Here is a 12,817-nt window from a genome sequence, read left to right on the forward strand (position 1 = left end):
TCCGTCCGTCCGTCTGTCCATCTGTCTCTCCCATAACTCCCACACCATGAAACCTGGTGGCCCCAAACTTTGCATGCATACACCGGGACCTCCAACAGATTGCAAGGATGAAAACTGGGTGTTTGGATGTGTTATAACATCCTTTTTGAAGATGATTAACGAGGTGCTCATTAGAAGAAAAAACAAAAACAATGTGGTGGTGTACCAATATGTTGGCCCGCCATCTTGGTCTGCCCACTGCACTTCGCTGGGTTCTTAAGCCGCCATTTTGTTTTTGCCTACTCAAACATGCCTTGGAAACACAATCGAATATCATTACATAATTGAAGCATATCATCAAAATCTGGATTCGGATATGAGGATTGGATGCTGTAGACTAAATAATGTCCAAATCTGGAGTGAAATCTGACAAAATTTACCATGTCTAGCAATTTTATAACTAAGTGTATATATACATTTATTTAAGCGAGGCTGGGATTCTCGTTGTGGTGTTAGTTAAAAAAAATTTTTAAACATAATAATTGTTTTTAACTTAATTGTTACTTCCATGGGAACTGCTCGGAGACAAGTTTTTTGAATTAAGCGTTATTATCAAAGAACACTATTTTAGTAGTTGGGACTGCTGTTACTGTTAGAGTCAATTCTGAAGTTGGAATTTTGAAGATCGGTTTGGGTTAAGAGTTTGTGAAGCTTATCTCATTGTGGTTTTTAACCGTGTGCGGAAATAAATGGTGGATTGGAGCGGGGAGGGGGGGGGGGGGAGGGGTGTTAGGGGTAGGATCAGTTGCAACTGCTAAACCACAAAGGATCTGAAAATGCAAAGCCTGTGCGCATCCGTTTGTATTTGGACATGTTCTTCTTCTTCTTCCGTAAGTTTGAATTTTGAAGATCGGTTCGGATTAAGAGTTTGTGGAGCTTATCGCATTGTGGTCTTTAACCTTGTGTGGAAATAAAATAATTGGGTTGAGTTGGGGAAGGGGGCTGGGGTAGGACCAGTTGCTACACCACTGCTAAACCAGAAAGCATCTCAAAATGCAAAGCCCGTCCGTGCGCGTCCGTTTGTATGTATTCGGACATCTTCTTCTTCTTCTTCTTCTTCCGTATGCTCAAAATAACGAAAATAGTTTTAAAAAAATACAAAATGAAAATTGATGATTTTATGCAGCCTTGACTTTTGAGCTTAGATATTTAAAAAAAACACACACACAGACACACACACGGACACACACACACACACACACACACACACGGACACACACACACACGGACACATGGACACACACACACACACACACACACACATGGACACACACACATGGGGACACACACACACACGCACACATGGGGACACACAAACACACACACATGCACACACACACACACACACACTATTCAAAGACTTATGGGAAGTTTCAAAGGGGCGGCAAATTGACATCTCGCCCTGAGCATCATTTTTACTCGATACGTCACTGCTCCACTGTAGTACCTGGATCTGTCTTTAAAATTCCCTCTCGATGAAGAACCCAGATTGTGAACATCATATTCCTGTCAGGAAGCGACCCATTGTTACCCGGCAACGCTGGGTACTTTTGCTAGTATGTGTGTATATATATATATATATACACAGACTTGGCGTTTAATATGGAATATATTGTTACGGACCGCGGATAAGGTGTTGATTTGCCGAGCGGATGGCGACCGTGGCCCAAACTATTAACAATTACTAAGACCCGATTCCTTAAACGTGGGCTGAATCGTGCCACAGGTTTTCAATGGGGAAAAGACAAAGGCAACACGGATGTGAAGAAGAGGAAGACAGAAGTAGGAAATACGAATATAATTTATTACTATTTACAACCAAAAGAAACCAAGGAGAAGGAAGGATAATAAAATAAAGCAGACAGAGGGACGGACCAGAAGGACACAGTGAAAATTCTAGCTTACCTATGCAGTCTTACTTAATACCCTGGACAGAACAAACAAAAGACGGACTCACACGAATGGGGAATTTGCAGGCAGGGATGATTGGAAGGAGGAATAGCTTGGCGGGAGAGGAAGGTTCAGCGGGGATCGGTCGGGCTGGAAGCGGACAGCCGCCGTCAATACTCGAGCTGGGATCGCCAAACCGCCGCGGTTCCAAACTGCACGGCGAAGCTCCCCCGGTGCACCGTGCGCTCTCCAAAGCTGCTCCTTAGAACTCTTTCTTGGTACCTCTGTGCAACTCTCTCTTGGCGCTTCTCACTTGGCACTTGGCACTTGGCACTTGGCACTTGGCACTTCGCACTTGTTCTTTCGCACTTGGCACTGCGCACTTGGCACTTGTTCTACTTGGCACTTCGCACTTGGCACTTCGCACTTCTGCCGTATCTCTGACTCAACTTCTCCAAGGCTTCCGCGCGCGCTTTTTATAATGCCACGGGCGATCCAGCCGCCGGCCTCTAGAACACGCCCATCGGTGAGCTCACCTCGGCCCTGATTGGTCGGCACGGGCTCTCTGGCTCCGCCCTTGATGACGAGGGGCGGCCAACGCCCTGGATTCGGCGGCTCCTCCCCCTTCTTCTCCAAGCCCACCTCGTGGCTAATGGAGTCGCGGTGAAAACCGCCCAATAGCTGCGGCGAATGCAGTGGGCAAGAGGCTTTGTTATTGACAATGAAAGGGGATCTATCTATTTGAATTTGGTGCAATGGAGGGTCAATTAATGGAAGACACAGCCTTAACCTACATAGAATAAGGAAATAAACTACCAACAAGGAGGAAATCTAAGATTTGCTAACGTGATTGTTTATGACCTAATTACAGGACGCACTTTGACCTTTATACACAACTGGAGGAAGGAGGGCGATATTTTTACAACAATTTACACAACAATAAAAAAACACAATTCTCATATCCACAACAATATATTTTTTTCTTGACTTGGGTTTACTTTCTTAACTCAGCATATCAATCTGGTGAGTTTCTTTTACACTTTGGTGATTTATTTCTTAAAAGAACCATGTCACTGATTGTCTGTCGCAGCAAGAAGTCAACAACAGGATTATATCACAGGTGGCATGGCAAAATGTACGGACAGGTGCATTTGATGATTGGCTTCACAGTCGGGTATACAATGGTTATTGCGTTCTGTATTAGTGGAAAACAACTGCTGCACGTCTCCAAAAGTTATTGCCGCTTCCTCTGGAGATGGTCCGTCAACTCGACAATGCTGTTTGTCATGGAGTGGTGGGTTTACGAAATTACGGCATGAAACAGCGTGCTATTGCTCGGCAGTATGGCATCACTCAAGGTCTTTTTGTATCCCATCCCACCCATGGGGTGACCCATACGTTTTGGCAAGAACAAGCACGTTTCCATGCAATACACAGCAGAACTAGGTCATTGATTAATTATTGATTGATCACTCAGTTCAGTACGACGTCGTGCAGTGTCTATAATTATACTGGGGCCGGTCTACGCTGGTACAGTCGTGTACACAACCCATTGGATCGCCAGTATTGGCATTATTTTCCCGGTTTATTTTGATTTTTGAATTTGGTATCACATCTAAACAAACTTTATTGAAGAATTGCATGCCCAGTGTGGATGTTCCGGGTCATTTTAGCCTTCACGAGAGAACGGGTTACTGTTAAATGGCCCTGATTTGAGAATTGCCGTATCTCACGAGGTAACCCGGGTTAATCAATATGGCGGCGTCATGGCGTAACCCGGGTCACCGCACGGTGGATACAACAACAACAACATGTATTTTAATGGTGGTGGATCATATGGTGGATCACATGGTGGATCATATATATATATATATATTACTTACTTTATACGTACTTACTTTTTCCATATGCGAAATTTGCATTTATGTTTCTTTAAATTATACAATGGACTACAAAATGTAAATGTTTCATGATATTTGTTATATTATATCACCTTTATCTATCAATATTGTTGAAATGAAGATCAAATAGCTGTATGTTGAAATATGTTGAAAAATTCCAAACTTTAATGGGGTGTACTTACTTCTTCACGTGACTGTATATACGTGTATATATATATATTGTTACAGACACGACTTTGATGTTATGGTGGGCCGAGCGGAATGGCCGCCGTGTCCGCACAAGTTACCCGATTATACTCGAACGTTGACTAAGTCGCGCTATGCTAAATCAATGATGGAAAAGACACAACGGCTGGATTAAAATGACACGACACCAAGGGTTCAGTTCTCAAGACCTCCAGAGGAGGTTATATTAGGGCGGAAGGTCAGATTACAATGACAAGAGGGACAGCATAGAAAGGCAGGCACTTAGACACACTCTTATCTAGCCCCGACAGACGACAGATAAACGGGACAAAACTGACTCACACGGGGATTGATGGCAAGGAGGGGCAGGTCTTCGATGGCTCAAGGTGCACCTTGGCTCAGGGGCAAAATCGACCCGGTCCAGTCCAAAGATGCGGGAGGTCTCACTCAGCGCTTGGAGGTGGTGACTTGTCTTCTCAAGCTGGGGGCGCATCTGACGTCACGTCCGGTAAGTGGCTGCGTATATCCGGCGGGGAGTGACACGCCCTCGGCTCGTTAGCTCCGCCCCAGATGGAATCGGTCCGCCCTTCTTATTGGGTGCGGGGGGGTTACCGGCTCCGCCCCTGACGAGGAGCTGACAGCCGGCCCCTTCGTGGTAACCCCGTGGAGCGCATGGGCAATGGCGGCTAACCACGCCGGTGTGAGGACGCACACTCCCCGCGCCGCGCCGCCCCCAAACTCCTCTGTTGTTGTAGTTGTAGTTGTAGTTGTTGTTGTTGTTGTAGTTGTTGTAGTTTCATGGGGAAGATGGGAGGAGGTAGGGGAAGGTCCTAAACTCACTACTGGTGCCATATAATCACATTCTGGTGCAACGAAGAGTCAGAATTAATGGAAACGAGTCCTTAACTGACATAGACTAAGAATAACTAGCAAGATGTCCGAAAGTTGTCTACGTGAGATGCGGTGGACCTGGGCACGACATTTAATGGGGGAAAACGGGGAAGGTCGGTTCTACAGAGTGTTATTTACAGGCAATGGGACTAGGGAATGGGGGATTGGGGATAGTTGGGGAGTATTGGGGAAATAGGGGAATATTTACAAGCGGATATGGATAGAGGCCAAATCCCATATCCGCAACAATATATATATATGTGTATATATGTTGGATTTGAGACTTAGAACTTGGGACTCAAAAGACTCAGAGAAAAGGAGCAACGGATATATTTATTAGAACTCGATTACTCAAGCTTGAGGACAGCAAAGGTTGCACTGAAACTCACAAGAAATGACCAACAGTACAGCAAGATGCTCTGAATTAAATCAATTAAACCTTGCTTTATATAAGGAATATCAGGGGTGGGGTTAGCTCACAAGATACAGAGATAGAATGGGCTCATTGGTCCCAGAATGGGCTCATCGGTCCCCCCACCATAGTCCCATCCTGTTGTTCAGTTAGTTAGAGGAAGCTCATCAAGGCCACTCATAGGTTAACTCAGATAAGGAGATGGTCAGCCATCTGTGGCAACCTGTTTACAACTTTCTGTATAGAACTTTGGTTGAGAAAGAACAAAGGGAGGGTGAATACTCATAAAGGTGTCAACATTCAGGATATTGGAAAAGTCATGAGGAGATAAGAACTGTAGCCAAGGCCAGCTGAGGAGAACTGAAAGATTGTGCCCACACAGGCTAAGAGCACACAGGAAAGAACTCCTTATTAGGATATTACACATCCTCAAAGCACAAGAAAGAACTTAAGTATTATAAAGAGTTCAGTAATAAGGAAAACAGAACATATAATTGGTTATACTTGGTAATTGGTAAAGCAGCATAATAACAAAGGGGGAGGGGCATAATAGCTCCCTACATACCGCCCTTTTGGATCTAAGATACAAAGTTATCTATGAGCCAATCAAAGGCCTTTATTTCAAAACAAAGCAGAAATGAATCAAATCAGAAAAGCCATTCAACATATCACGCGAAGGCAGCCGGTGAGCATGTCCCGCACGCAAAGCACCACACAGTACCCAGTAGGATGATTCGCGTCTGTATGTGAGTATGCACTGTAAGGCCGTAGAAGCAGGGTGAACAAATGGCATAAAGGAAAAACCTCCAAGTGAGGCAAAACAGACAGTGTAAAAGATTCACTAAACATACCACACGGATGCCTCCCAGTGAGCATGTCTCGTACCCCGTACCGCACAGCGCACTCAGCAGGAAGATCCGTGGGCGTCTGGGTGCAAGTGGGTGTTAGTGGATGTATGATGTAAGTCGGGTGTAGATGGGTGTATGAGGTGAGACCGTAGAGACATGAAGATCGAATAGCGTGTCAAATCCCCAACGAAGACCTCTGGTTCCACCGGGGTCCACACCCAGGGAGATCTCCGACCCACCCTTGGTCCACAGAGGTGCAGCCGGACTCCCCCCCCAACTGGAGCTCGCCCAGGCTTCCCCAGGAGAAATCCTTGGAAATCGTCAGCGCTCAATCGATATTCATGTTCATGAGGTCTCTTACATGCTGGTGATCTGGGGAAGACACAACATCGTCAGTATCAGGTGGCTCAAACCTATGGCCATAAAACAAAGCATAACGGATTTCAAAGGAGGGAGAGCAACTTCCTTTGGGTCAAAGTCGAGATCGTCCGAGGCGATGCTGCTTCCATCGCTGTTATCCATGGACGAATCTCCAAAACAATCAGATTCGGAACTCGGAGTATCTTCATGATCGAGTTCCTCTCCATCCGGGCTTGGGATAGCAGCAGGGTCCAAATCCCGGACTGGGTCAGTGGCGTTTGACTCACTGTGGGCTTGTGAGACATGAAGATGAGCTCGTGATACATAAAGAGGCAAAGCCTGCATTGAGACATAAACATCAGCCGGGGGCCCTTGCATGTGGCCCCCATCATCACCGGTAACATCATCAGTAACATTATTCTCAGGTGGCGTAGGCTTGCGGCGTCGGCGGTCAGCAACAGTCATAGCCGTACACATCGAGAAGAAATGAGAGGAGTCCTTTAGGAACTCGTTGACGTCTGCATGCGACGCGTTGGGGCCCAGAGGAATCGGCCTCCTGGCGGCCTGAAATGCTTCGAGGTCCGCAAATGTGTAATCGACATTATTATCAGTAATATCAACAATGGAAGAACAATCTTCGGAAGCGGAGATCTCATTGTCGCGGCCCAGTGACTCGTTCGGGTCGTCGTTCCAGGATCCGCGATCTGCAGTCACGTCGACGGCCGGAGTGTCATCTGGACCCACGGTCAGCTTGTCGGTCATCACCATGGCCTTTTCTGGTGTCGTCTTCAGTGTCCATCCTGTGGTAAACTTTCTCACACACGCAAGGACTAAAGCCTCGATTAGTACACAACAAACCACGATTCCAAGGACTATTGCCAAGGCGGTCAATATCTACTTTACTATCTACCTGTCCATCCTTTGGTTGGCGGCTTTTCCTGCCGTCTCGTCCGCCCTTGCATTGCCCCGAACAACGTCAGTGTCCGCCCTTTGATGGCCGCGACATTTATCACCGCAATAGCGCGGGGAAGCAAAATGCTTTGGAGTAGCCCTCCCAATTCTACCACGCGCACCACAGCCCATATCCACCACAATTTACCTGTACCCTCTACCTATTTTAAACTACTATCCACGGGTATTCGTGAAGGGGGTCCATCTTTCCCAACCACTCCCTTCGCACCAGCCACTCCACGTTGTCCATAAACCTCTGAGACACACACACAACCTGTCCATTTCACAGTGAGGTGGGGTGCAGATCAATTCTGAAATAACAAAGAGGGTTTTGTCTGAAATTCGTCTCATGAAAACCCATCCAAGAGTCCAGTGTGACAGACAGACAGACACATAGACACACAGAAAACCCCAGGTACACATTCAAACCAGCTTGTCCCCAGATCCACAAATGTTCACTTTCTCCCATTATAATCCCCTTATTTCATTTCCTGTGCAAATTAAACCGACAGTTCAACCAAGGTCGCAGCACGAGTCGGGCCTGGTGTGGGAGTGAACCAGATAAGACTTTGGCTGAAATGTACGCTGGCCCGACCAAGCCCGTTTAAAGGAAACGCATGTTAAATGCAGTGAATTTTCTTCTACAAATGGCAAAATGAAATTGGACGTAGCTTTTTAAAGCACTTTTGACAATTTCCACTTTGGACTTTTGGTCCAACCACCACTTTTGGTTTTGGTCAAACTTTTGACTTTGTCCAATTTCCAGCTAACGTTAACCTTTAATTTAAACCAAATTGCAACTGAAGTTATTTTCCTGAACCCAGGCAGTTACATACATCCCTGCTCACGCCACACAAGACAACAGGTGATCCACTTTCAACAGATACCACACTACACAGAAACCTTTGGCAATGCAACAACGAACTTCCAAAAACAACAACAAAACATTTAATCCACCTCAATGGCTCACCTAGCAGCTCATTGTGTCCCGGTCTATCTCTTCTTGCATCTACACTGTTCACAGCAAGTCCAATTCATCCTTTAAGTCACATGTACCCAGAGTATATGAAACAACCACTCAAACTTAATCCAGCTGCGCATACCGTTTTCCCAAAAACTCACAGAGCAGTCCAAATCCAGACCAGTCATGCATTTACATGTAAATATTAGGTATAGTATCTAAAATTAAACAAATGGTCGACTTCCGGCTCACAGATGAAAAGCTTGTATCTTTAAGATTGATCTAAGCTTCCAACATTTCAAATCGTCACTTGAAACATCAGCTTATATCAAAAATACTTGCTCATTCCTGGAATCGCACGTTCAACCCTTTGTGTCATGACACAATATCTATTTAAATAACTATTTTCCATTTATACATTCATAGAAATGTTAGCGTCGGTCACAATCCACATGGATTGTAGCTGTCAGCGAGCGAGCCATCCATTCCATACAAGTTATTTCACACAACCATTCTCCATACACCTGGGTTTGCACACCTGTGCCCACACACTGACTCCAGGCTTCTTCATTCAATACAATGCACTCACCCCCACTCACAATACTCTGCTCAATAGACAATACTCTTCTACACACACACACAGCGTCATTTGATCTAACTACTCCCTTCTGAAACATGCGCTTTGCAGTCACCCCTTATATTATTGCGCTCCCCCATCACTACAATACTCGGAGCACACTGACGTCATCTCCCATTTTCCCCGTCCCATATGCACTAGACTATAGGAATTAAAATTAAAATTGAACATAAATCCACAACAACTTAAATCAACATAAAACCCAGCGGTTTTATCAACAGCCCAGCCACTTTCCTTGTTCGCTCTCCTTCTGTGGAACTGTAACCTTTGCCACTTTGTTGTCTTTTCTCTGCCAGTAATACAAACCGAAGCACACCTTTGTCTGCACATGTACTTTAACCATAATTATATGAGACCCAACACCAGGAGTGCTCCCTGGAGCTGCCATAACTCGCCTTCACACCCCATCCAACCACATATCTCACTCAACCTTGCCAAAATCCAATCTATTTACCTTTGTTGCACACAACATCTGTCCCCCATTGCCCATCAAAAGTGCCCACTCCACAACCCACAATTTTCTCAGGGTACACACCTGTCTTTACTGTCGAAATCCATGTTTCAGAAATATAACTCCATGGCCTGCTAGACAGCCAGACAGACACAACAATGAAACTATAACCTCCATTCTCCTTCCATGGTGAGTTTGTACCCCAATTTGTCTTGTCGATTTGTTCCATATTATTCCCATATTTTCCTATTCCCCTTCCAATGGAACGTAAATCATGGAAGTAAGTTACCAAAAGAACTCCCCTCCAGGCCAAAGGTGTGTATTTCACACCTCTACGGCATTTCACACCATGACATAATTTTAATCTTTCTCATTACACAGCTCATTGGCTCCCATGTCCTGTCAAGCCATGTGCAGCTTCACAATGTGCTACATCCTTCGGATGGACGTTAAAATCGACATTCCCGGCATGGATTTCAATATTTATCCAATAGCCAATGTTAAATTCAATCCCACCTGCCCAATAGCTATTATGAATCCCAATATCCCAATATAAATTGTTTCAACTCGACTTTCAACCAATTTTACCGCCAACAAACCACCATTAACCTACCTCCCCCTGTTATTTATTTATTTTTCGTAAATAAACAAATAAACAAGAAAATAACCTAGTCTGTTTATTGAAAATAAAAAGTTCCCATATGTCTTTCCCTGTAACACTCACCACGGGTGTGCACTCCCGCAAATACCCCCACTCGCGTGCTCCGATGTGCCCCCTCGCACACTTGCCACAACATAAAACTCCCATTTACTGGATTAAACCTTGGCCCTTCGTGGAATCGCACCACAGACTTACGATCAGACAAACAGGCAGACACGTCTTTCCTCCATGACATCATACATTGGGACCTTGTCAGTCGGATCACAGGCCACAGGAGAAATACAAAAACCTCCAACCTACTCTCCAACACCGTCAGGTTGGAGAAAATATCCGAGTAAGTGTTTCTACGCCCCCTTAACTATTTCTAAGCTTTCTATGCAACCTTTTAAAACTCACAATAGTTTAATTTCAGCAAGATTTTCTTTACTATTTTCCCACGTCATTCATGCCTAATACACCTCACACATCCATACATACCGCACAAGTAGCCAATACCAATCGACATTGCATACAAGAAACCCTTTCATACGTCAATGACACACACACACAATGGACACAAATACATACTTCAATGACAGACATCCATATATACATTTATTGATTCATTCATATACCAATGAGTCTCTCGGACGTCGCGCGAACACCGGATCGACTCCAACCATGCACCTCCAACAGCCACTCCCCTGCCAACCTAGGCAACGCATTTTAAATCATGCGTTTCCCTATACATTCTCCATACCACGTGACTGACAAGCCAGCTCGCATTTCAAACCACTGCGCACATTCAGCAGTGTGAACAGTCGCAAAAATTCACAGCACAACGACCTGAGTGGGTCGTGTACAACGCCTTATGTCTCAATCATTCAAAAGAAAGGGGATTCTTAGACCGGGGTGGAAAGGGTGAGTCGGGGTGAAAAGGGTGGGGCAGGGAGGGTGGTGTTGCCTGGAACCCCGGGACAGAGCTCAGGGCTGGGAGGGTAGGGGTTTGGTATCTGCCTGACCCTCCCACGGGGACTTGACTTTCAACGAGCGGCATCAGTCACTCGTTAGCCTGCCTCTCTATTTCCTTAACCGCTTCATCCTGCATTTTATTCACCTGTTTCCTCAGGCCCTTGAGTTTTAATACCTCACCGGCCAGGCTGGCCTGTTTCGATCTTGCCTGTCACTTCATCGCTTCTTCCTTCCACCAACCAAAGACTTTCCAATAGTCAGGTGGGAAGTGTTTCGTGTCCTGTTCTAACTTTTCTAATGCCCCATACAACACGTCCAATTTTTCCAGCGCAAAAGACCCTCCTTTGGGCCACGGTTCACCTAGATCCTTAGTCAGCGCAACCCATGACTTCCCTGGTCTCGCAGCATCATAGCCATACCTCCGAAACATGAAAAATGCTGGGGTATTTCTAAGAGGTTCACCTGCCTTTACAGTCTTATTACCCATCCAGTTCCCCATCCTAGGAAAATTTAGTTTACCGACGTAGCCTTGTACTCGTGAGGTTCGTCCGCCTCGCGTTCTACCTAACTCTGAAAGGCTCGTAGCCTTGTGTACCCGTGAGGTTCGCCCGCCTCGCGAAGTACGGCCTTCTACCTAACTCTGAGAGACCCGTAGCCTTGTACCCGTGAGGTTCGCCCGCCTCGCGAAGTACGGCCTTCTAACCTACCCTTACTGTACTCTCCTGGCGTCCTACGCCCTTATAATACTTCTAATCTTACTTATAATTCCGACGTCTCCCGGGTAGGCCTCGGATCGGGACACCGCCCTTATCCTTACCCTCACAACCCAGAGATCTATTACCCCTTAACCTCGGGCGCCCAACGTGGGCACCCCCCTTACGTAACGTTACCCTGACGAGTCCATAAACAGTCAGTTGCTCCGGGACCCAAGCGGTCCGTATTTAAATTTAGGTTCGTGGATCAGGTTCGAGCAGGGAACGGAACAAACGGCATCCGAGCAAGAGAGTGGGTTACAATTTGGACTGACCCCCATGCTATAAAGGAAAAAACAAAAGAAAAACCCACAGCTCACCTGACCCGGATCAATTGCTAGCTGGTCTCACCACTCACTTGCCTGGGACCGCGTCCCGGACTGCACAGACTGATCGACACCGCTGCCACCAGTTGTCGGATTTGAGACTTAGAACTTGGGACTCAAAAGACTCAGAGAAAAGGAGCAACGGATATATTTATTAGAACTCGATTACTCAAGCTTGAGGACAGCAAAGGTTGCACTGAAACTCACAAGAAATGACCAACAGTACAGCAAGATGCTCTGAATTAAATCAATTAAACCTTGCTTTATATAAGGAATATCAGGGGTGGGGTTAGCTCACAAGATACAGAGATAGAATGGGCTCATTGGTCCCAGAATGGGCTCATCGGTCCCCCCACCATAGTCCCATCCTGTTGTTCAGTTAGTTAGAGGAAGCTCATCAAGGCCACTCATAGGTTAACTCAGATAAGGAGATGGTCAGCCATCTGTGGCAACCTGTTTACAACTTTCTGTATAGAACTTTGGTTGAGAAAGAACAAAGGGAGGGTGAATACTCATAAAGGTGTCAACATTCAGGATATTGGAAAAGTCATGAGGAGATAAGAACTGTAGCCAAGGCCAGCTGAGGAGAACTGAAAGATT

At 45.8% G+C, this 12,817-nt stretch overlaps 1 protein-coding gene across 1 annotated transcript in view; it reads left to right on the top strand.

The window, feature by feature from the left end:
- Positions 1-12,817, top strand: part of LOC137429399 (voltage-gated delayed rectifier potassium channel KCNH8-like) — a 723,799-nt gene that overhangs the window by 329,538 nt on the left and 381,444 nt on the right. The gene's annotated exons all lie outside the window — the stretch shown is intronic.

Source organism: Myxine glutinosa, chromosome 6 (assembly GCF_964187855.1).
Source record: "Myxine glutinosa chromosome 6, kmMyxGlut1.1, whole genome shotgun sequence".
Classification (NCBI taxonomy): Eukaryota; Metazoa; Chordata; class Myxini; order Myxiniformes; family Myxinidae; genus Myxine; species Myxine glutinosa.